Genomic DNA, 26,468 nt, shown 5'->3' with positions numbered 1-26,468 from the left:
ATTGACTTCTGACCAAGCTTTGGGGGCAGGGAGAGGAAACTGAGGCAGCATTTGCTACCAGAGACAAGCTTTGTCTCCTGTGGCTGGCCCTCCAAAGTTCGTCCCTTGCCCTTAGCCACAAGGGGTCAAGATACAATTCCTAGAACAAGGCAGAGCGGTCTACAACAAATAAATACATATCTATCAACAATAGAACCTAAAAAGCAAAATAGATGAACTAGCATAATAAAAACAGACTCATAAATACAGAGAACATTTTCATGGTTGGAAGATGGGAGGGGGGTTAGAGGGATAGGGGAGTGGCTAGAAAAGGTGAAGGGATTAAGATGTACAAATTTTTGTTTGTTACAGAAGTTATAAGGATGTGAGGTACAGCATAGGGGATATACCATATTTTTCGAACTATAAGATGGACTCCCTTCAAATATGGAAGGAAAATGAGGGCACATTTTATAGTCTGAATGTTACTTACCTGCCTTGCTGTGGAGGGGAGTGGTGGTGGAGCGGGGTCACAGGTTATTAAGTATTTTACCTCATTTTTTAAAGATTTTTATTTATTTATCTTTAGAGGGGAAGGGAAGGAGAGAGGGAGAGAAACATCAATGTATGGTTGCCTCTCATGCGTCCCCTGCTGGGAATTGGCCTGCAACCCAGGCATGTGCCCTGACTGGGAATCGAACCTCAATCTTTTGGTTTGCAGGCCCGTGTTCAATCCGCCAAGCTACACCAGCCAGGGCTATTTTACCACATTTTTTGCTTCAAATTTTTTTCCTATTTTCCTCCTCTAAAACCTAGGTGCGTCTTATAGTCCTAAAATATGGTAGTCAATAATAATCTAATATCTATGGTGTCAGATAGGTACAAGATTTACACTTGAAACTAATACAATATTGTATTTCAACTGTAATTGAAAAATAAAAAATGATTTAAGTAAATAACATGTGTATATTTAAAAAGCAGATTTCATTTCAATAGATGTCTAGGCAGAGAAGGATTCCATTAATTACCCTCAATAACCAAGTTAATGAGGCAACTCAGAAAGAAAATTTAAAATCTCCAGAAAATAAACTTAAAGACATGGAAATATGTGATTTAAATGACAGGGAATTCAAGGTTGCAGTTCTGAAGAAATTCTACATGCTATAAGAAAATATATGTACACAGTTTAATGAAGTCAGAAATAAAATCAATGAGCAAAAGGAGTGCTTTACCAAAGAGAGTGCAACTTTTACAAAGAACCAAATAGAAGTTTTAGAGATGAAAACCTCAATAAAAAATGATTAAAAAGTGAACTAGCATGCCAAGGTAATAGAGCTGATGAGATGCAGGAAAGAATTAGTGATATTGAAGGTAGAAATCTAGAAACGATGCATGTGGTAGAAGAAGAGACTTTAGAGTTTTAAAAAATGAAATAACTTTACAAGAATTCTCTGACTCCATCAGAAAGAGCAATATAAGAATAATGGGTCTACCAGAAGAAGAGAGGGGAAAAGCATTAGAAAACTGATTCAAACAAATTGTGATGAGAACTTTCCAAACCTATGGAAAGAGCTAGGTCCTTTAATCCAAGAAGCAACCAGAACACCTAATTATTCAAATCTAAAAAGGCCATCTCTAAAGGCACATTATATTAAAGCTTTCAAAAATTAATGACAAAGAATTCTCAAACCACCTAGGAAAAAGATGAAGGAAACCCCATAGATTATTATTAGAATTTTTCAGCAGAAACCCTACAAGCTAGGAATTATATATTCAAACTACTGAAAGAGAGAAATTACCAGCCAAAAATAATATGTCCAGCAAAGTCACCTTTTAGATATGAAAAAGAAATAAAGACTTTTTCAGACAGGTAAAGGCTGAGGAAATTTAGGAGCACAAGATCTCCATTAAATGAAATATTGAAGGACCTATTATAACTGAAACAAAAGACAGAAGGACAAAAAAATTGTGAGTAAGATGACAGAAGCTGGATATACCAGTCCTTATTTAGAATAGGGTATTATATGCTTAAATATAGCATAAAGGATAAAGTAGGTAAGAACATTTTTAAAAAGAGAAGAAAAGAGCTATTGCCATTCAGAAACAAATTTAGCATACACAGGGATACTTGGTGATGGAAACATAAAAGGGAAAGGATAAAGGTCTAAATTTGCAAAGAGGAATGGATATAAGATACATTCAGGGGAAAAAAAGCTACTGTATATACAAAACTTTCTTTTGCATAAACCTAACCACACATCAAAAAATCCATAACTGAGACACATAATATCACAAAAGAAGAAAGGGGGAAAATCATAGGATACCACCAAATTAAAAACACAGAAAAACAAAGGAACATAATAACGAAGACACAGAGCTACCAGAAAACACAAGAGAAGTTGACAATAGGAAGTCCTCATACATCAATAATCACCCTAAATGTAAATGGACTGAACTCAGCAACTGAAAGGGACAGAGTAGCAGACTGAATCAAAACACAAAACCAGTCACATACTGCTTTCAGGAGACACATCTCAGCTGCAAGAACAGATAGATACTTAAAGCGAAGGGGTGGAAAATGATTCTCCAAGCAAATGGCATCCAGAAAAGAGTAGGTGTAGCCATACTTATATCTGACAAAATAAATTCCAAGACAAAAAAGGTAATAAGAGGTGAAGGTGGACATTTTATAATGATAAAGGGGATAATACATCAAGAAGACATAACAGTTCTTAATATATATGCACCCAATCAGGGAGCACTAAAATATATAATGCAACTACTACCAAAACTAAAGGAAAAAAACCACAATTATAGTAAGGGACCTAAATACTCCCATTGAGAGTTATGGATAGATCATCTAAACAGAATATCAATAAGGAACTAATCAGCCTTAAATGACACATTAGACCAAATGAACATAATTGACATTTACAGAGCCTTTCATTCCAGATCACCAGCTTATGCATTCTTACCCAGTGCACATGAACATTTCCAGTGGTAGACCATATTCTGGGACACAAAACAAGTCTCAATAAGTTTAAGAAGATTTAAATCATACCAAGCATATTCTCCAACCACAATGCTTTGAAATTGGAAATCAACTGCCAAAAAAAAAAAAAAAGGGAGAAAAACAACAAATATGTGGAGATTAAACAACATGCTACTTTAGAATATTGGGTCAAAGAAGAAATAAAAGAAGAAATCAAAAGATACATGAAGACTAATGAGAATGACAACATGACCTATGAAAGCTTTCTGGATTCAGCAAAAACAGTAATAAGAGGGATGTTTATATCATTATAGGCTGATCTCAAGAAACAAGAAAAATCCCAAATAAACAACCTAACATGACACCTTAAAGAACTCTAAAAAAAAAAAAAAAAAAAACTCAATCCAAAGCCAGCAGGAGAAGAAAATAGTAAATCAGAGCAGAATTGAATACCATAGAGACCAAAAAGACAATAGAAAAATTAATGCAACAAAAAGCTGATTCTTTGAAAAGACTAATAAATTTGACAAACCCCTGCTAGATTCACTAAGGAAAAAAAAACAGAAAAGACTCATATAAACAAAAGCAGAAATGAAAGAGGAAAAATAATCACAGACATAACAGAAATACAAAGGATCATACTAGAATATGACTATGTGCCACCAAATTCAATAACCTAGAAGAATTGGACAAGTTCTTAGAAATATATAACCTTCCTAGACTGAATCATGAAGAACTGGAAAATCTAAATAGACTGATAAACAGTAAGGAAATTGAAACAACTATCCAAAACTTACAATAAAGTCAAAGTCCAGGACCAGATGACTTCTAGTGAATTCTCTTAAGTATTCAAAGAAGATTTAATACCTATCTTTCCCAAACTCTTCCCAAAAAATTAAAGAAGAGGCAGTACTTTTTAACATATTTTATGAGGTCAACATTACCTTGATAACAAAATCTGGCAAAAATAACACAAAAAGAGAACTACAGTGTCTCTGATGACTACAGATATAAATACCCTAAACAAAAATATTAGCAATTCTAATACAATAATACATTAAACAGAAAATATATCATAGTCAAGTAGGGTTCATTCCAGGGGTACATGGATGGTTCAATATATGCAAATTGATCAATGTGATACACCACATTAACAAAACAAAGGGTAAAAATCATATGGTCATATCAATAAATACAGAAGAAACATCTGACAAGATATAACATACACTTATGATTAAAACACTCAAAAATGGGTATTGAAGGAAAGTACCTCAACATAATACAGGCCATATATGACAAACCCTCATCTAATAACATACTAAATGGAGAAAAACTGAAGCTTTTCCTTTAAGATCAGGAACAAGACAAGGATGCCCAATCTCACCACTGTTGTTCAACATAGTACTGGAAATCCTAGCCACATCAGTCAGGCAAGAGAAAGAAATAAAAGACATCCAAATTAGGAATGAAGAGACAAAATTGTTGCTTTTTGAAGATGATATGATTCTTTATATAGAAAACCCTAAAGACTCCATCAAAAAAACTATTAGAAACAATATAGTAAAATTGCAAGATACAAAGTCAATGTACAAAAATCCACTGCGTTCCTATATACTAACAATGAAATTTCAGAAAAAGAAATTTAAAAAATTCCTTTTGCCATTGCAACAAAACAAAAACAACCTAGGAATAAACTTAACAAGGAACCTATACACTGAAAATCAAAAGACATTATTAATGAAAATTGAAGAAGACACAACGAAATGAAGATATTCTGTGTCCATGGATTGGAAGAATCAACATAGTTAAAATGGCCACATTACCCAAAGCAATGTACGGTTTTAATGCAATCCCCATCAAAATCCCAATGACATTTTTTACTTTAAAGAAATAGAACAAAAAATCTTTAGATTTGTATGGAACCACAAAATATCCCTAATAGCCAAAGCAATCCTGAGAAAAAAGAAAAAGGCCAGAGATATCACCCTCTCTGACTTAAATTATACTACAAATCCATAATAATAAAAAAGCATGGCATTGGTAGAAAAACACACTGACACCAATGGAACACAATTGAGAGCCCAGAAATAAAACCACACTTATATGGGCAAATTATTTTCAAAAAAGGAGACAAAAACACACAATGGTGAAAGAAGTTCTTTTTTAAAAAATGATCCTGGGAAAATTGGAAAGCCACATGCAAAAGAATGAAATTAGACTGCTGTTCGTCCCCATATGCAAAAATTAATTGAAAGGAGATAAAAAACCTAAATACAAGATCTGAAACAATAAGTTACATAAGATGGACACATAGTTAGACATGCCTCACCTCACTGCACAACCATGAGAAGGAACACAACTAACTTAAAATTGAGAAACACCCAGAACTGTACAGAAGTCTGACAACCAAGGACTTAAAGAAGCTATTTAAATTCATCCGGATGGGTAAGAGGGGCAGAGACTGGGAGTTGGGGTGGAGAGGTTCGGTGTAGCAGCAGTGAGCCCATGTTGGAGAGATGGCAAGGCAGCTGGCACAATGGGCAGCTCCACATTTGTGTATGGTGGATAAAAATCAAGGAGACACCTTGTGAGTGGGTGAGTCCAGCCCCAGGCCAGACTGCACAGCCCAGGGCTCCAGCGACAGGGAAAAAGAAAGCTGCATAACTTCTGGCTGTAAACCCAGTGGCTGTTGTGGCAACAGAAGAAATCGTGATTTTCTCAGGAAAACCCTGAATGGATGCAAACCCGCCCACCCTAGGAACCACAACTGGGACAGCAGCTGGAGTAGCGCCAGTCACATAGGAGAAGTAGGTGAAGTGAATGAAAATGGAGTGAAGGCCAGGCAAGCCCCCAGAAGTCATCCAGCAGCAGCATTGTCCCCTCTTTGATCCCTCACACACACATAGAGCCATGGTATCCCCGCCCTGGTGAATACCCAAGGCTCCACCCAATACAATTTAACAGGTGACCTAAAATGGAATCAAAGTGGCTCTAACTAGTACACAGAAACGGGAGGCTGCCAAAATCAGGAGACAAATATAGCCCAAATAAAGGAACTGAGCAGAGCCCCAGGAAAAGAACTAAATGATGCAGAGATAGCCAACCTACTAGACATGGAGTTCAAAACACTCGTGGTCAGAAGGCTCAAAGATCTCACTGAATATGGCAAAAGTATAAGGGAAGAAATTAAGGCTCTACTAAGAGAAATAAAGAAAAATCCACAGGAAATCAACAGTGAAGGGAAAGAAGTCAGGATTCAAATCAACGATTTGGAACATAAGGAAAAAATAAACATTCAACCAGAACAAAATGAAGAAACAAGAATTCAAAATAATGAGAGTTTGAGAAGATTCTGGGACATCTCCAAAAGGGCTTCTAACATCCAAATTATAGGGATGCCAGAAGGAGAAGAGGAAGAGCAAGAAGTTGAAACATTATTTGAAAAAATAATAAGAGAAAACTTCCCTAATTTGTCAAAGGAAATAGACATACAAGTGCAGGAAGCACAGAGAATCCCAAACAAGTTGGATCCAAACAGGTCCAAACCAAGACACATCATAATTAAAATGCCAAAATTTAAAGATAAAGAGAGAATTTAAAAAGCAGCAAGAGAAAGGCAGAGAGTTAGCTAGAAAGGAGTTCCCATAAGACCATCAGCTGATTTCTCAAAAGAAACTTTGCAGGCAAGAAGAGACTGGCAAGAAGTACACAAAGTGATGAAAAACAAGGACCTACAACCAAGATTACTCTATCCAGCAAAGTTATCATTTAGAATGGAAGGGCAGATAAAGCGCTTCCTGGACAAGGTAAAGCTAAAGAAGTTCATCATTATCAGGCCAGTACTACATGACATGTTAAAGGGACTTATTTAAGAAAAAGAAGAAGATCAAAACTGTGAACAGTAAAGTGACAGCAAACTTACAACTATCAACAATTGAACCTAAAAAAAAAAGCAACTTAACAAACCACTAGAACAGAAACGAGATTATGTGGAGGGTTATCAGCTGGGAGGAAGAAGGGAGAGAATGGGGGAAAAGGTATAGGGATTTAGAAGCATAATTGGTAGGGGCAGAATAGACAGGGGGAGGTTAAGAACAGTATAGGCAATGGAGAAGCCAAAGAATTCACATGCACAACCCATGGACGTGAACTATGGTCGGGGAGTGGTCGCAGGAGGGAAAGGGGAAACTGGGCAGAGGGGGACAAAGGGGAAAAAACTGGGACAACTGTAATAGCATAATCAATAAAATATACTTAAAATAATAAGTTACATAGAAGAAAACATAGATAATAAACTTATGGACCTTGATCTTTGAAAGGATTTTTTAATGATTTCACTTATATGCGGACTATCTTTTTTTGTTTCTTTTTTTGAATTTTAATTGTTGTTCAAGTAGAGTTTTCTGCCTTTTACTCCCATCCCTGCCCACCCACCCAGCTTTCTCCACCTCCCTCCCGTTTCCACCCCCCCTTGTTTTTGTCCATGTGTCCTTTATACTTGTTCCATTAAACCCTCCCCCTTTGAGAGGATTTTATGAATTTGACCTCAAAGGCAAGGGAAGTAAAAGCAAAAATAAATGAATGGGACTCATCAAAGTAAAAAGATTCTGCACAGCAAAAGAAACCATCACCAAAACAAAAATGCAACCTGCTGAGTGGCAGAAGATATATGCAAACAACATTTCCAATAATATGTTAATATCTGATAATAAAGAATTCATACAACTCAACAACAACAAAAATCCAATTTAAACAATGGGCAGAGGTTCTGAATAGACACTTCCCCTAAGAAGACATACAAATGGCCAACAGATATATGAAAAGATGCTCAACTTTACTAGCTATGAGGGAAATGCAAATCAAAACTACAATGGAATACCATCTCACACCTGTTAGAATAGCCATTATCAACAAGACAAGTCATAAGGATTGGAGAGAATGTGGAGAAAAAGTAACCCTCATTCACTCCTGGGGGGGGGGAAGGTAAACGGGTACAGCCACTATGCAAAACATTATGGAGGCTCCTTAAAAAGTAAGTATAGAATTATGGTATACCCCAGCACCCCCTCTTCAGGGTATTTACCCCCAAAATTTAAAGATATTTATTTGTAAAGATATATGCACCCCTATGTTCATTGCAGCATCATTCGTGGTAGCCAAGACATGGGAACAACTGAATGGCCTTCGAGAGAGTGTTTGATGAAAAGATGTGATAGATACATACAATGGAATGCTACTCAGCCATCAGCTTGTGCTACTCTGTAGTAGGTGCCACCACTTCTGTAATTGTGCAGTAGTGTTAGGTGTTCATTTTAATATTGGGTCACATTTTCCTTTATATTACTTGCATGAAAAATAGGGAAGTGAAAGAAATGATTTTGTGTGTTATAAAGAGCCCCCCATTGGTTGCTCACTAGACTTACATTCAATCTCTGAAGATTCAGCTGTAAAGAAAAAGAATAAAATTAAAGAAAATAAGAAAAATGCTAGCAATATATAGTTGATTTCCTCTTAAAAGGAAGATGTAATTATAAATTATATATAGACTCTTAGGGGACAGAATTCTCTTTATGGTTTAAGACTGTCCCTCAAGTCTTAGTTTTTGAACTTTTAATTCTGTGACAAGTTTGCTGTAATACATAGTATATGTTATTATCTGTGCTTTCTTTCAATTGTATTAATTTTTAGAAGGATCTTCTCATGAAATTGTAATACAGTATTGTGGTTTTTAACCTCACCATAGTTAAACCTGCAATCAGCTTGTATTGCGCACTTTCCTAGGGATTGATCTGTCCTTAGGGAGGGTTGTCAAACCTAGTACTAGCAGGAAATTCTCAGTTTTTTAGTAATAGTAATTATATGGGCCCTCGCACTTGCATATAGTGCTAATTCACCATGTAACCCATGGGGTGTGGAAACTGCTCAAATAAGATGCATGAATTTTCTGGAAGTCTTTTCCAGATTGTTTCTAGGTTCTGGTGTCCAGACTTTACACCATCACCTGGGGCTTTGCTGAAGTTTTAGTTCCGCAAGAGCAGAAACACAGCAGGGGCAAAGGAGTGAAGGAGCAACTGCTGCCCTAGCTGAAACCCTGTCCGCTACCCTGCTGGCCTTTGTCTGTCACCTCTCCTCATTCACAGCCTTAAGTGGAATGTGGTATTCACACCAGGAAACTTGGCTTCATAAAGTTTACATGAGTTTGGCTTTCTGTCTCCCATGCCCACTTCATGTTTCCACATTCAACATCCACTCCTCTGGTTGTTTTTATCATTATTATCAACATATCTGCATTATAGCCAGATAGGTTCTTCCTCCTCCTTTTCTCTCTAAGTTATCCTTTGTGTATATCTCCCCTTACCTGATAGGTATAGATTTTTAAGGAATAGGGTGGTCCCTTGGGCTTAGGTACTTGCCCTTTCTGTCTACCCCATTAACTGCTCCTCTTAGGTCCAGAGAACTAGCCATGAAGAAATCTAGCCATTAGGAGGCAGCCTTGTCCGAAACACAGCTGAGCATTTCTGCCCAGGTTTTGAAGGATTTCATTTCCAGACTAGAAACAACCCTCCTTTCCGTTATTTGTTAATTCAACAATTATTTTTGAGGGGCTGATATGTGCCCAGCCTTCAAAGAGATCATCAGTGAACAGGACAAAGATACCTGCGTTCATGGAATGTCATGAACACCACTTGGATGGGGTGAGGAAGTCAGCCAGGTAGACCAGTGGGTGACCCATCCAAGAACAAAAGGATACCAGAGTGGCTGCAGCCACATAAGTGAGAGGAGAAGAGCAGTGGGAGAGGAGGGAATGAGAGAGCAGGAGCAAAATGACTGAACTTCATTTTGAAAGGAGAACTTTCCCTGCTTGTCATGAGTGGATGAGCTGAGTGGAGAGACCAGATCAGCAGTTCTTGCTGGACACAATACCTGGACAGGGTTGTAGCCATGGAGCTGGGGTCAGTAGTCAGGTTTTGGGTATATATTTCAAAGGGTAGAGTCAACAATTCTAAACCCTCTTTTTTGCCTCTTTTTAAAAAAAATATTGTTCAAGTACAATTATCTCCATTTTCTACCCACCACTCCCTCTAACCCCAGCCATCCCCAGTAAACCCTCTTGATGGACTTGTGATAAAATGCATAACATAAAAATTATCACATTAATAATTTCTAAGTGTAAAGCTCAGCAGCATTAAGCATATTTACACCGTTGTGCGTCCACCACCATCCATCTCCAGAATTCTTTCCATCTTGCAAAACTGAAATTCAGTAATCATTAAACAGTAACTCTTTATTCCTCTCTCTCCCCAGCCCCTGGTAACCATCATTTCACTTTCTGTCTCTATGAATTGGCCTATTCTAGGTTTTTCATATAATTGGAAAATTATACAATATTTGCACTTTAGGGTCTGGTTTATTTCACTTAGTATACTGTCTTCAAGGTTCAACCATGTTGTAGCATGTGTCAGAATTTCCTTCCTTTTAAAGGCTGAATAGTGTTCCACTGTATGGATAAACCACGTTTTGTTTATCCAGTCACCCATCAATTCATGTTGTTTGCACCTCCTGGCTACTGTGAATAATGTTGCTGTGAACGTTAGTGTGAGCATAGCTGTCTGAGTCCCTGCTCTCCAACTACTTGGTATATACGCCTCACAGTGGGATTGCCAGATCCTGCTGGGTGGGTCAGAGATAGACACAGGGTCATCTTTCCACTCACATTAGCAGTGGGGCTGAGTGAGAAGAGATCTGACTAGTACTCGGAGGAGGAGGGTTGAACACCTGTCTCTTTTGGAGAAAGCACTTTGCCAGAGAAGTTTCCTGTAGCCACACAGGAATCTTACAAAAACCAGCGATACACAAATGTGCTCATTTGGATGATTCTATATATAGTATATATGGGGCTTAAAAGAATGTCACTGTCATCCCAGTGTTTTCTAAAAATTAAAAAATTGAATGTTCAATGCCAACTGCACATCACCCAACTAAGAGTTAATGCTCCTTCATTTTTAAATTATAGCCTTGCTAGATAGAGTAGTCTTGGTGGTAAATATTTGCTTTTCATCACTTTGAATATTTTGTGCCAATCTCTTCTAGCCTGAAGTGTTTCTGTTGAGAAATCAGCTGACAGTCTTAAGGGAGCTAGCTCCCTTATAGGTAACTAAATGCCTTTCTCTTGCTGCTTTTAATATTCTCTCTTTGTCTTACCCTTTGGCATTTTAATTATGATGTATCTTAGTGCGGGCCTCTCTGCAGTTCTGAACTTACAATTCCTTGACCAGGTTAGGGAAGTTTTTAGTCGTTATTTCTCCAAACAGATTCTCATCCCTTGTTCTCTCTCTTCTTCTTCTGTTACCCCTATGATGTGAATGTTGTAATTCTTATTGTTGTCCCAGAGGTTCCTTAAACTGTCCTTTTTTATTTATTCTTTTTTCTTTTTGCTGTTTGATTGGGTGTTGTTTGCTACTTTGTCTTCAATTCTCTGATTTGATCCTCTGCTTCACCTAATATGCTGTTGATTCCATTGAGTATATTCCTCATTTGAATTATTGTAGTGTTCATTTTTGCCTGGTTCTTTTTTATGGTTTCTATGTCCTTTTTTATGTTTGCTGTCTCTTGATGTTCTAAGTTCCTTGAGCATCCTCATAACCATGTTCTGAACTCTGTATCCGGTAGATTGCTTGCCTCCATTTTGTTTAGTTCTTTTTCTGGAGAGTTCTCCTGTTCTTTCTCTAGGACATGTATTTTTGTCTCCTCATTTTGGCTGAGTCTCTATGTTTATTTCTATGTATTAGTAGATCTGCTATGTCTCCCAGTCTTGCAAGTAGGACATAGTCTCCTTGATCACCTGAGCCAGGTGCTGCAGGGGTGTCCCCTGTGTGGGTAGGTGTGCCTTCCTGTTGTAGTTGAGCCTTGATGACTTTGAGCACCTCAGTGGGTGAAATTGATGCTAAGGATGGACAGAATTTCTGCTGATTTACACAGCCAGATGTTTTCGAGGCCCCCCTTCCTGGCCCTAGTGCTCCAGGCTGGGGTCCTGGTGTGGGGCTGCAATGCCTGGCTTCTTAGTGGATCCTCTACAGCTGATATCCCTCCAGTTCTCAACAAACACACCTATGTGTGGGACCCTCAGGTTCATGTCTTTGCCCCTCCTATCGGTCTCCATGTGGCTTCTTCTTTATATCCTTAGTTACAGGACTTCTGTTCAGCTGGTCTTTAGATGGTTCTCCACATTTATTGTTCTATCATTTAGTTGTAATTTTTATGTAGTTGTGGGAGAAGGAGCGCACAGCATTTACATATTTCACCATCTGGAGTGGAACCCCTACATGGATAATTTACTGATGAATACATTTTGTGATAAAAATAACACTTCAGATTCAGTATTTTTACTTTCTATTTTTTCTACATTTAATGCATTGTTTTTATTGTGGTATGAGTACTTAACATGAGACCTACCTTCTTAACAAACTTTTAAACATATATGAGATTACTCTCATAATAAATTTTCAAGCATACAATACAGCATTGTCAACCATAGACACACTGTTGTATGCCAGGTCTCTAGAACTTTTTCATCTCATGTGACAGAAACCCTAGACTCACCAGACAGCAACTCCTCTTATCCCCCTTTCCCTAGACCCTGATCACCACCATTCTACTCTGCTTCTATACGGAGAAGATTGTGACTAGTTTTGGGACTTCATATATGGGCAGTCACACAGTATTTGCCCTTCTGTGATTGGCTTACTCACTGGGCATAATGTCCTCAAGGTTCACCCATGATGTATCATGTGTAGAAATTCTTTTTTTTTAAGGCTGAATAATATTTTATTGCATGCAAATACCACATTTTCTCTCTTTCTTTAAGAATAAGGAATTGGAATTTTTATTTGGTAAAATTAAGAATTCATCATATAGCCCCCCGACTGGTGTGGCTCAGTGGATCAAGTGCTAGCCTGTGGACCAGGGGTCACCAGTTTGATTACTGGTCAGGGCACATGCCTGGGTTGCAGGCCAGGTCCCCAGCTGGGGACCTGTGAGAGGCAGCCATTCGATGCTTCTCTCCTTCCCTTTCTCTCTCCCTTCCCCTCTATCTAAAAATAAGTAAATAAAATCTTTAAAGAAAAGAAAAAAGAATATATCACATAACTTATGGGCCATAAGAAAGAAGCATGTGAAAGAGATAAGTGATAAAAAGCAGAACATAAAACATAGTACACTGTTGAGGATCACATTCAGAGGTGACGCAATGTGTCCAAAATGGAGTTCTACCAATTCATTCTGTGTCAAACATTGAAGGGCACAATGAAAAATAAGACAATTTTGCAAATAAGACACAGGTCACTCAGAAGGGGGAAAGCCCTTAAAACACCTTGGAACCAGGTATTTGAAGTCCCAAGTAATTTAATGAAACTTATAGTCAAATGACACTTTATTGTATATGATACTTTCACATGGAAATAAATTCTTGTTACCTTTAAATTTCCTAATTCCTATGAATACTTCAGTTATGAAGATAGTACAAATGGCAAGAATGATTCTTTGAGATCTCAAAGAAAACTGGAGAAAAGTATGTATTAAAAGGTTTCACAAATGTGAAGCATGATTGGCTGAATCTTTTTTCCCCCTCCTAAGATTTTATTTATTTATTTTTAGACAGAGGGGAAGGAAGGGAGAAAAAGAGGGAGAGTAACATCAATATGTAGTTGCCTCTCGAGTGCCTCCTACTGGGGACCTGGCCCAAAACCCAGTCATGTGCTCTAATTGGGAATCAAACCAAAGACCCTTTGATTGCAGGCCGCTGCTCAATCCACTGAGCCACACCAGCCAGCGTGATTGTTAGAATATTCATAAAAAGTAATTTTTTCTAGGTCCAAGGCTCCAGTTTGTTTTAAACCTTGAGCTGTCCAACATCAACAAAACACCATTTGTGGATGTTCTTTTCTACAAGCCAATGAGTGGCCAGTGTTGGACAGAAGAGTTTTGTGATATTTGCACCAAATCCAAACTTGGTACATTGTCAGCTGTTTCCTTCGATTCACTTGCAATGGGCAATGCACCATGTTCTGAACCCTTCCCAGTCCAGCAGTCATGAAAAGTGTTTCCAGTTCATGTTGTGTGAAGAATTGAACCCTGGGGCTGTCACCTCTCATACAGGCATTTTCAGAGGGACTTGACCTTTTGAAAACCAAAGCTGAGCCATGTCCTTGCAGTCATCATTTAGAAGTATCACCCTCTAGGGTACAGAAGCCTGCTCAGCCTATTGATAGCCTTCCGTATCTTGTCTGGAGTAACTGCTGGAAGAACTAAATAGCATGAGGAAGAGGATATCAAGACTATCTTTGGGGATTGGGCAGCCCTTATCTTTATCACAGAAAATGTAAACAAAGCCAAAACACTGAGAGGGATCAAATGCTGAATTTGTCTGGCCCAGTTGTACTGTTGTCGGTTTGTAAAATTGGAAAGACTGTTTCCCACAATACAGCTGACCTTGAGTATCTGGTAGGTGGCTGAGGACCCAGGAACCTCATGAGCACAGATTCCTCAGATTGAGTTTCTGAGTTACAGCCTCTCCCACATGAAGAGGTTGCTGGAAGAACTCTTGTACTGTTCCCTCTGTTATTAAACCAGGGCCAGCCTCACTGCTTCTGTGTTCAGGCACTCCCCTCCTCTGGTCCTCTGAGAGCAAATCTGCCCAGGGGTTCTGGTTTGGCCTGGGTGCCAACTCTGTGAAAGCAGTGCAAAGCCAATATCTGTCCTTGAAAAACACATTTTCATGGATTTTATAGGAGTCATTCTAATATTTGTGGGCATCAATCTCAGCAGCAGCTCTGGGCAAGACACTTAGTGTCCTGGGACCCACTTTTCTTTCACTTTCTTCTCCAGACACACCCACTGGGCACTGTTCTCTGGCCTCTCTCCTCTCTGCCACAGCAGCCTGCTCTCCTGCCTGCCCCACATTGTCCCAGGCATCGTGGTGGAGATGTGCTGGCTTGCTCAGGAACTGGATCCCAAACTGCCGTCTCTTCCCACTGGCCTCAGGGGGCACCCCTTCAGTACCACATTTTCTTCATTCCGTCATTAGTGATGGGCCAGGAATGAGTTTTAATTTTTGGTGGTGTCTGACGTAACCCTGGTGTGAGGAGCTTTTGAACTTGGTACTCATGTTAGTAAAGTCCTGGATTCTTAGCTTAATGATGCATCCAGTGGTTTCATGGCCCTGTACTTGCCAGCAGTGAGCGGTCAGCCAGTCTGGCATTTGGAGTGGTGCCAGGCTTTTCTCTGACTTGATGTAAAGGCACAAGGTGCACAGCTGGTTTGGGCTTCAAGGATCGAAGTCCTTTCCAGGGAGGCTGTGGTCAGAGAGCTGGGAGCACTCCCTGCACCTCCCCAAGAATACTGACATTTTTGCGTTCTTGCCATCCAGAAACCTGGCTGTCTTTCCAGGGCTCTCTGTCTTCTTTTTGTCTTTCCCTAATCTTTGCTTTCTTCTTCCTCCTCCTGCTTCTTTTTATTTGTTGAATTTATGCCTAGATTGTATACTTTTATTTGGTGTTGTGTGGAATTCCTTAGTCATTGCATTTTTTAAAAATATGGAATGTTTCATGAATGTGCATTTCATCTCTGCTAATCTCTGTGTCATTCCAGTTTTAGTATATATGCTGCTAAAGTGAGCACTCATTTTTAATTAAATATTTTGAAATATTTAATTTGTAACTGACTCATTGCCTTACTGGTACTAATGGTTTTCAGCTGATTCTCACATGTTTACCAAGTGGACAGTTATAGCAGCTGCAGATAGCAATGCTTTTTGTCTCTTGCGTTCTGGGAACTGTACCTTTTATTTGTGGTGCGCTCTGCACTGTATTGTGATGGTCACCTGAGCTGTGTTAAATGCTAGCGATGCCCTTGTTCTCATTTTACTGTGCTTTTGGTGTTTCGCCATTAAATAAAATGCAGAGTTGACTGAGATGTTGTTTGATATCCAACTCTTCTCTTCCTGTTTTCTCAGAGCTGTTATTAGCATTGGTGATGGATTTATTAAATGCACCCTACACATTCTTTTAAAAAATATATTTTATTGATTATTCCATTACAGTTGTCCTATTTCCCCCTTCATTCCCCTCCCCCCTGAACACCCCCTCCACCACCATTCCCCCCTTTAGTTTATGTCCATGTGTCTCAAGTTCTTTAGATTCTATATTTCCCATACTATTCTTGCCCTCCCCCCTATTTTCTACCTACCATCTATGCTACTTATTCTCTGTACCTTCTCCCCCGATTCTCTTCCTCCCACTCCCCTGTTGCTAACCCTCCATGAGATCATTTCTATGGTTCCACTCCTGATCTAGCTGTTCTCTTAGTTTGCTTTTATTTTAGGTGTGGTTGTTAATAACTGTGAGTTTGCTGTCTTTGTTCATATTTTTTATCTTTTTCTTAGATAAGTCCCTTTAACATTTCATATAATAAGGGCTAGGTGATGATGAACTCCTTGAACTTGACCTTATCTGAGAAGCACTTTATCTGCCCTTCCATTCTAAATGAAAGATTTGCTGGATAGAGCAATCTTGGATGTAGATCTTTGGATTTCATGACTGGGAATACTTCTTTCCAGCCCCTTCTTGCCTGTAAGGTCTCTTTTGAGAAGTCCGCTGACAGTCTGATGGGAACTCCTTTGTAGGTGACTGTCCCCTTATCTCTTGCTGCTTCTAGGATTCTCTCCTTCATTTTAATCTTGGCTAATATAATGATGATGTGCCTTGGTGTGTTCCTTCTTGGGTCCAACTTCTTTGGGACTGTCTGAGCTTCCTGGATTTCCTGGAAGTCTATTGCCTTTGCCAGATTGAGGAAGTTCTCCTTTATTATTTGTTCAAATAAGTTTTCCACTGGTGGCTGTTCCTCTTCCCCTTCTGGTACTCCTATAATTTGGATGTTGGAACGTTGAAAGATGTCCTGAAGGTTCCTAAGCCTCTCCTCATTTTTTTGAATTCTTGTTTCTTCATCCTTTTCTGTTTGGTCATTTTTTTCCTCCTTCTGGTCCACTCCTTTGATTTGAGTCCCAGTTTTCTTTCCATCACTGTTGGTTTCCTGTGCATTTCCCTTCATTTTAATTAGTTTAGCATTCATTTGTTCCTCTAATTCGTGACTAAAATCAACCAGTTCTGCGAGCATCTTGATCACCAGTGTTTTGAACTGTGCATCTGATAGGTTGGCCATTTCTTGATTGCTTAGAGTTATTGGCTCTGGGGCTTTGAGTTCTTCTTGAGCTATGATGATTTGGTCTGTTTGCCCTGTTACGTATGAGCAGCAGAGCTCTAGGTGTTCACCAGGGTGGGGCAACTCAGTCGCTGGGCTGTGAGGCTGTATGTGGAGGTGGGGTCAAAGAGGGGCAACGGCAGTCTCTTCTGCTGCTTCCTGCTGCCGGGGCCTGTGCGGTCCATCTCACTGCTCGCTCCTTCACCTGACTTATCTGTGCTCAAATGTGTGACCTCGGTCAGCCTGCCACCTTGCGCCCTCACTGGGTCTGCCTGTTACAACCCCACGCCTGGGATCCGCCAACCGCCACTGGAGCACCTGGGTCGGCCTGGCTGAGTTTTCCTGCGCAACCCTGCTCTGCCAGTTGCTGGCTCCGCCTCTCTTACCAGTCTGGCTGAATGGTTTGTTGTCGGACTTCCATATAGTTCAATTTTCTGTGTTTTCATTGCGTTTTTTTTTACTAAAACTTTGTTGTCTTTAAACTTGATTGTTCGAGGAGGCACAATATTTCCACCTACGCCTCCATCTTGGCTGGAAGTCCCTACACATTCTTTTATTACTTTGATTATTGCTCTTCTCTTTATTTTGGAGTCTCCTTCAGGAAATTCAAGTATGTATATATTTGGTCTCCTGGGTATGTCTTGCACCACATCTCATATTTTTTTTATTACTTTTCATTCATTCTCTGATTTTTTTTAAAGTTTCTCATCTAATGTGCTTTGCTTTGCCTTTTTTATTTCCACTTTAGTCTAATTTCTCTGATCTCAAATTGGTTCTTCTTTGTGCCTTCTTGCTCTGACTTCATAGCTATAAAATCTCCCTGAATTTCATTGAGGATACAGATTAGAGATGGTTAAAATTTCCTGTTTCTTCTGATAACCTTGCTTCATGCATGAACACTTGCCAGGTTCTTCAGATGGTTCCCCTTTTATGAACAGCCCTCACTTTCCATGTAGACCTAGTGATGTTTCTAGGACCATCCACAGAGGGAAGTCTATGTCCAGAACTGGACACTGAAAGGGATTTCATGGTAGAGGATTCCACTGGGGAACATCAGGGCATATCTATTATGTCCAATTAAAGGAAGAAGGAAAAAATTTTGCATTGGCCAGCATGAGAATGGAGGGCACAAAAGCCTTGAGGTAAGTTTTGCCATCTTCTTTATTTTGTTGTTGTTTTGGTGGATACCTGAAGATGGCGTTACTCTCCCTTTCTGGTTGCATGACTGCTTTTGCTATTAGCACGGCTGTGGCTTTTGCTGCTTTCAGCTGGTTGCTCTTAATGTTAGCTGGCCTCAGTAACTTCCCCATGCTTAGCTTTCTGAGTGAAATGCAGTCAAGAAGAAAGAAAAAAATCAACTTAATACCCTACTTGTACACATAGAAGTGAAATAAAAGGAAAACAAGTTCTAATAAAATTAACATGTTTTATTGCATGAATGCTGGAGATTGACTGCCCTAGAATACAGATGCTTGTAGAAAAGATAAATGCTACATAAGGGACCCAGTGCTGGGGTTCAAATGCTGGACTGGTGGGGGACATTGTTAATACCTGTGACTTCCAGCATTGCCGAAAGCTCAGGGTAAATTTCTGAGCCAGAGAAAGTGCTGTCTTCCTTGATTTGATTCACATGTTAGTTGCATTCCCTGTAAATTCAGTGTATAATTGTGTAAAAAGTGGTTTTGTGTTTCTATGTAAAATAGGATTACATTCTGGACTCAGATCATTATAAAGAGTTTTTTGTTGTTATCTTCAGGAATGCCGTTGTATCCTAAGAGAAGAGAGTGGGCTGTAGGAAGCAGGCACATGCCTGACATTTACAAGACCTAGGGCAAGAATACAAATGAGGACGCACTATTCGTTTGCAATGTTCTGATCAGTAATTAAATATACTACTAATGAATATGACGTTTCAGGAATTTTGGATGACCTATTACGTTATGGATTTGATGAAAATAGTATTCTTGCTTGTTTTCATTGTTTTAATCAGTAATGGGTGAATTTTGTGTGGCAAATTTCTTTTTTTTTAAATTTTCAGCTTTTTCCCCCAAGTTCCATTGTTAGCATTTTCTAATTTCTATAATTTCATGATTTGTAATCATTCTCAAAGAGTAGAAAAATATGTGATGGTATTCAGAGTGAATAGTTTTTATTTAAATTTTCATCAAAAATGTAAAGTCAGCACAGTATGCGGGTTGAAAATATATTTCATATGGTTTTAATTAAACTTTAAATTTGGCAATAATTGAAGATTCACATCAGTTGTAAGAAATTCTAGAGAAAGATTGCCCTGTACCCTTTACCCAGGTTCTCAGTTGGTAACATCTTGCAAAAGGATAGTAAAATACCACAGCCAGGACACTGACATTAATGCAGTCTGGTCATAGAACATTTCCATCACTGTGAGGTCCTCCCTGTGGCCCTTTTACAGCCACATGCACTTCCCTCTAATCTTACCTACTCTTTAACCCTGTCAACCACTCTGTTTTCCATTTCCACAATTTGTTGTTCCAAGAGTGTTATAAAAATAGAATCATACAGTATGTAAGGTGTTAGGACTGGCTTTTTTCACTCAGCATAATTCTCTGGACATTAAACCAGGTTGCTGTGTGTATTAGGAGTTTGTTCCTTTTTTATTTTTTTATACCATTTCATGATGTGGATATACCACAATTTAAGAATTCTCTATGAATCTGGGTTCTTTCAAGTTTTTGCTATTATGGCTAAAGCTGTTGTAAACTCATGTACAGGTGTTTGTGTGGTCATTTTGTGGAAGCGTGTCTCTGGAAAAAAAATGCCCAGAAGTGCAAGTGCTAGGTCATAGAGTAGTTGCAGATTTAGTTTTTTAAAAAAACTTCCAAAGGGTGTCCCCAGAGTGTCTATGCCATTTTACATTCCATGTTCTATCTTCCATTACATATGAGTGATCTAGTCTCTCCACATCCTTGCCAGTATGAGGTGTTTAATCACTTTTTAATTTTAACCAGTGGGATAGATGTATAGTGATGTTTGATTAGAGTTTTATTTTTTATTTCCTGATGGCTAATGATGTTGAACATCTTTTCATGGGCTTTTTTTTATCCTCAGTGAAATGTTTATGTCATTTAGTCATCTTTTTATTTGGATTATTTGATTTGTATTTTTACTGTTGAGTTCAGTGAATTATTTATATGTTCTACATACTAGTTCTTTTTTAAAAAAAAGATTTTATTTATCTTTAGAGGAGAAGGGAAGGAGAGAGGAAGAGAAATATCAAGGTATGGTTGCCTCTCGAGCATCCCTTGCTGGGAACTGGCCTGCAAGCCAGGCGTGTGCCCTGACTGGGAATTGAACCACGATCCTTTGGTTTACAGGCCCACGCTCAATCCACTGAGCTACACCAGCCAGGGCTAGATACTAGTTCTTTATTGGCTATGTGATTGGCAAATATTTTCTCCCAGTCTGTACTTTTTGTCTTTTTTATCCTTATCACAAGGTCTTTCACAGAGCAAAACTCTAATTTTGATGAAGTTCAACTTCCAGTTTTTTCATTTATGGATCTTGCTTTTGACGTTAATTTAAGAACTCTTTACCTAGCCCTGGACCTTGAAAATTTTCTTCCGTGTTTTTATTTTAAAAGTGTTATAGTTTTACATCTCGCATTTAACCATGGAGTCTATTTTAATTAATTTTTCTATAATTTGTAAAACTTAAGTCAAGGTTCATTTTTTATTTGATTTACTGGGGTGACGCTGGTTAACAAAATTATATGTTTCAGGTGCACAATTCTACAACACATGGTCTGTACACTCTATTATGTGTTCACCACCTCAAGTCAAATTCCCATCCACCCCATTTATCCTACCTATATTCTTCTCCAATTACCACCTTACTCCTCCCCACTCCGCAATCACCACACTGTTGTCTGTGTCCATGAGTTTTTTCTCCTTTTTCTTAATCCCTACACCCCCAATCAACCCTCCCCCCCAACAGCTGGCAGCTTATTCCCTATCTATGAGTCTGTCTCTATTTTGCTTGTTAGTTCATTTTGTTTATTAGATTCCACATATGAGTAAATCATATGGTATTTGTCTTTCTCTGACTGGCGTATTTTACTTAGCATAATGCTTTCCGGGTCCATCTATGCTGTCATAAAGGATAAGATTTCCTTCTTTTTTTATGACCAAGTAGTATTCCATTGTGTAAATGTACCACAGCTTTTTTCTTAAATGATATTCAGAACTAGATTTTTAAAAAATATTTTATTTATGTATTTTCTGAGAGCGGAGAAGGGAGGGAGAAAGAGAGGGAGAGAAACATCTGATGGGTGAGAGATATATCTACTGGTTGCCTCTCCCATGCCTCCAACAGGGGACCTGGTCTGCACCCCAGGCATATGCCCTAATGGGTAATTGAACCAGTGACCTTTTGGTTCACAGGCTGGCACTCAGTCTACTGAGCCACACCAGCCAGTGCTTACCACAGCTTTTTTTATCCAATCATCTACTGATCGGCACTTGGGCTGCATTCAAATCTCGGCTATTGTAAATAATGCTACAATGAACATATGGGTGCATATAGTCTTTTGAATTAGTGTTTTGGGTTTCTTTGGATAAATACCTAGAAGTGGAATCACTGGGTCATAAGGAAGTTTCATTTTTAATTTCTTGAGGAAACTCCATACTATTTTCCACACTGTCTCCACCAATCTGCATTCCCACCAACAGTGCACGAGGGTTTCCTTTCATCCACATCCCCACTAATACTTGTTTGTTGATTTATTGAAGATAGCTATTCTGACAGGTGTGAGGCGATAGCTCTCTATGGTTCTAATTTGTATTTCTCTGATGATTAGAGATGTTGAATATCTTTTCATATGCCTACCAGCCATCTGTATGTCTTCTTTGGAGAAGTGTCTATTTAAGTCCTTTGCCCACTTTTTAATTGAATTGTTTGTTTTATCGGTGTTGAGTTGTATAGGTTCTTTATACATTTTTTGATATTAACCCCTTATCAGATGTATCAGCAAATATGTTCTCCATTTCAGTGGGTTGTCTTTTCTTTTTGTTGAAGCTTTCCTTTGCTGTGCAAGAACTTTTTAGTTTGATGTAGTCCCATTTGTTTATTTCTTCTTTTGTTTCCCTTGCTCAAGGAGATATATCAGAAAAAATACTGCTATGAGAAATGTCTGTGATTTTACTGCCTATGTTTTCTTCCATTTTATTTTTTCAGCTATATCCCTTTGTTCTTTTTCTCTTTCTCCTTCTGCTCCAGCTCCTCCTCCTCCTTCTCATTCTTTTTCTTCTTCTTGTTCAAGAATATGCTTTAATATTTCTATTAGTACTGGTTTGGAAATAACAAACTCTTAGCTTTTTCTTGTCATGAAAGCTCTTTTTTCCTTCAATTTTAAATGATAGCCTTGCTGAGTAAAGTAGCCTTGGTTGTAGGTCCTTTCTGTTCATTGCTTTCAATACTGCATGCCAATCCCTTCTGGCCTGAAATGTTTCTGTTGAGAGATCAGCTGACCCTCTTAAGGCAGCTCCTCTGTAGGTAACCAAGTGTCTTTCTTTTGTGACTTTTAAGATTCTCTTTGTCTTTAACATTTGACATTTTAATTATTATGTGTCTTGATGTGGGTCTCTTTGGGTTCATCTTATGAGGGACTCTCTGCATTTCCTGGCCTTTGTCTTTTTCCTTCATCAGGTTAGGAAAGTTTTCATCATCATTTCTTCATATAATTTCTCAATCCCTTGCTCCCTCTCTTGATGTGGATGTTATGCTTCATGTTGTCCCAAAGGTCCCTTAAACTACCCTCGTTTTGAGTTGTTTTTGTTTTTTTAATAGTTTTGCTGCTCTGATTGGTTGTTTTTTTTTCTACATTGTCTTCTAAATTGATGACTCAATCCTCTGTTTCATCTAACGTACTGTTTATTCCTTCCAGTGTATTCTTCATTTCTTACTTTTTTATGGTTTTTATGCCCTTTTGCATGCTCTTGAGCACCCTTATAATAATTACTTCGAACTCTGTGCCTGATAAATTGCTTGCCTCCATTTCATTCAGCTAGCTCTTTTTCTGGACATTTCTTTTGTTCTTTCATTTGAGACCTATTTCATTGTGTCTCCATTTTGGTTGCCTCTTTATGTTTGTTTCTATGTATTAGATAGATCTGCTATGATTCTCAGTCTTTGTGGGGTGGCTTTAGGTAGTAGGTGTCTTGTGGGGTCCAGTATGCAGTCTCCTTGGTCACCTGAGCTGGGTGCTTCAGGAATGTTCCTTGTGTGGCTTATTTGGGCCCTTCTGTTGTAATTGAGTCTTGATTGCTATTGGCCCATTCATGCATGAGATCAACTCTCAGGCTGCCTGATTGTGAGAATCAACCTCAACCATGGTGCATGAGCTTCTATGCAGATACTGATCACATGATACAGATTTTGCTTCAGCAGGACCTGGTGCCTGCCGAGCTCTCCCTTTGGATATGCTATTTGTGAAGCTTATTTGAGCCTGCTCTGATGTTATCTGAAGCTGACTACTGTGTGTGTTGGTTCTGGGCCTCTTAGAAGGAAATCTGGTGCAGCCAAAACCTCCAAACTTGCCCTCCAAAACCTGCTTGATGCTAAAAAGCAATCCTCAGTTTTTGACTGCCTCTACTGGGCCTGGGTACATGTGGGAAGGACTAAGTTACACACCAAGTCCTGCTTCAAACAGCACCAGCCTGGGAAAGGTCAGCAAAAGTCCTAAGGCATTCCAATGAGATTTGAGATTTGTCTCTTCCTGCCATCACCTTCTGGCTTCCTGTTAGGGTCAGTCACTGAAAGATGCGCTGGCTGTACTTCTCAGCAGGTTGTAAGCTCTAGGGCCAGAGGGACTACAGAGGGTTGGGCTATTGCTTTTCCCCAGGCTGCTGCCATAGGCAAGAGAGTGGTCCGCCCAAGAAAGGTGGTGTCTGGAGTCTGGGAGAGGGACTCAGCATGGTGATCCTGGCAGCTTTCCCTTCAGCTCCTTCAGCAGGGGCACAAAACCCAGACTCTCCTCAGCTGACTCTATTCTGCTCCTCCCTTCCCCACCCCAGGAGCCCATGTCCAGTGGCTGTGCAGGAAATTTTATGTGTTGACATTTGAGGGTGCCAGTGTCTCTAACAGATTCCCACCTCTTCCTGGTGGACAGAAACCCCACTGCTTTTCACAACCAGATGTTATGTGGGTGCCTCTCCCCAGCTAGGTGCTCTGCACCGGGGAGCCCAGCTTGGTGTTGAGCTCCCACGCTTCTCAGAGGGAACAGCCCGCCCCCACCCCGATCTCTGCTGAGATATCCCTTTGGAACCTCAGCTGCTGCATGTCTCTATCCTTCCTACCAGTCTCAATGTGTCCTTTTCTGTAAATCCTTGGTTATAAGACTTCTCTGCAGCCAGTCTTCAATTGGTTATTCAGGATGATTGTTTTGTAATTTAGTTGTAATTCCAGTTTGTTTTTGGGAGGAGGTGATTGTAGCTTCTACCTCCTCTACTGCCATCTTGCATCCTCTCACTTTTTTGCCGTGAATGTCCAGTTGCTCCAGCACCATTTGTTGAAAATGGTATACTTTTTCCATTGGATCATTTTTTTTCACCTTTGTTAAAAATCAGATGGACATGTTTGTGTGAGTTTATTTCTGCACTCCCTAGTTTGTACCATTGATCTGTGTGTCTATCCTTCTGTCAGTAGTTCATAATATTGATTATTGTAGCTCTATAGTAAGTCTTGAAATCAGGTAGACAGATTCTTCAACATTATTATTTTTTCCAAAGTTGTTTCATCTAGTTTAGTTTTTTAAATAATTTTTATAAGATTTTATTTATTTATCTTTAGAGGGGAAGGGAAGGAGGGAGGGAGAGAAATATCAATGTATGGTTGCCTTTCGTGCATCCCCTGCTGGGAACTGGCCTGCAGGGAACCAGCCTGCAACCCAGGCATGTGCCCTGACTGGGAATTGAACTGCAATTGTCTGGTTCACAGGCCCACGCTCAATCCACTGAGCTACACCAGCCAGGGCTAGTTTAGTTTTTTTTTTTTTTACTTTCCATAAGAGTTTTAGAATAATCTCATCTACATTTACAAAACGAATCTTCTGGGAATTGATATCTTTACTATGTTGAGGTTTTTAAATACACAAACATGGCACATCTCTCCATTTATTTAGATCTTCTTTAATTTCTTTCATTAGCACTTTATTGTTTTCAGCACACAAATCTTATACTTCTTTCCTTAGGTTTACATTAATTGTTTTTAGCATTTTTACATGTTACTATATTTTCTACTTTTGTGTTCATTGCTAGAATATTGAAGTGCAATTTATTTTTGTATGTCTATCTTGTATCTTGTGAAGTTACTGAACCCACATATTAGTTCTCAGAGTTTCTTTGTTTAGATTCTTTGAGATTTTCTATGTAGACAAGCATGTCTTCTACAAGTAGGAACAGTTTTAATTCCTCATTTTGGATCCGTGGGCTTTTTCTTTTCTTTTCTTGCCTTATTGCATTGTATAGCCCTTCTACCATAATATTGAGTGAAAGTGCTAAGAGTGGACAAATTTGCCTTGTTCTAATCTTAGGTTGAAGGCATTCTATTTTTTACCATTAACTATAACATTAGCTGTCAGGTTTTTGTAGATGCTTTTTATCAAGTTGAGGAATTTTCCCTCTGTCCCATTTTTTTCTAAGATTTTTCTGAAGAATTTGTTTTCATTTCAATATTTATCATGAATGGGTGTTGAGTTTTGTCAAATACACTTTTTGCATTGATTGGTATGGTCATGGAATTCTTCTTTTCTAACCTGTTCATATAATGAGTTACACTGATTGCTTTTTCACATGTCAAACTTGCCTTGCATCCATTAAATACCACTGAGTCATGGCATATAATTTTTTTTTACATATTGCTGAATTATGTGCTAATCCTTTATTAAAATTTTTTGCATCTGTATTCATGAGCATCAGTAGTTTCCTTTTTGGTATTGCTTTGTCTGTTTTTAGTATCAGAATAATACTACTTTATAATGTGAATTAGGAAGTGTTCTCAACTCTTTTAATTTCTGGAAGAAATTGTGTAAAGTTGGTGTTAATTCTTTATTGGACATTTGGTAGAATTCTCCAGTGAAATTTTCTGAGCTTGGGGGTTTTCCTCAAGGAAGAGAGTTTTAAAAATTACAAATTTAAATTTATTTGATAGTTATAAAGTTATTCAAATTATTTATTTCATATTGGGTATGCTTTGTTTTAAAGCTATTGGT

The 26,468-nt window shown here is 38.8% G+C and overlaps 1 protein-coding gene and 2 pseudogenes across 2 annotated transcripts in view; 1 reads left to right on the top strand and 2 right to left on the bottom strand.

Moving 5' to 3' along the window:
• Positions 1-26,468, top strand: part of SPECC1 (sperm antigen with calponin homology and coiled-coil domains 1) — a 258,571-nt gene that overhangs the window by 53,024 nt on the left and 179,079 nt on the right. The window lies entirely within an intron of this gene.
• On the bottom strand, positions 13,882-18,534 carry LOC119049834 (tRNA N(3)-methylcytidine methyltransferase METTL2A-like; annotated as a pseudogene).
• LOC119064745 (uncharacterized) lies at positions 15,556-15,646 on the bottom strand (annotated as a pseudogene).

This window comes from Artibeus jamaicensis, unplaced genomic scaffold (genome assembly GCF_021234435.1).
Source record: "Artibeus jamaicensis isolate MK-2021 breed Jamaican fruit bat unplaced genomic scaffold, CSHL_Jam_final contig_419, whole genome shotgun sequence".
NCBI classification, from domain to species: domain Eukaryota; kingdom Metazoa; phylum Chordata; class Mammalia; order Chiroptera; family Phyllostomidae; genus Artibeus; species Artibeus jamaicensis.
Note: the sequence above shows the minus strand (reverse complement) of the source record. Positions and strands in the feature narration are given on the sequence as shown.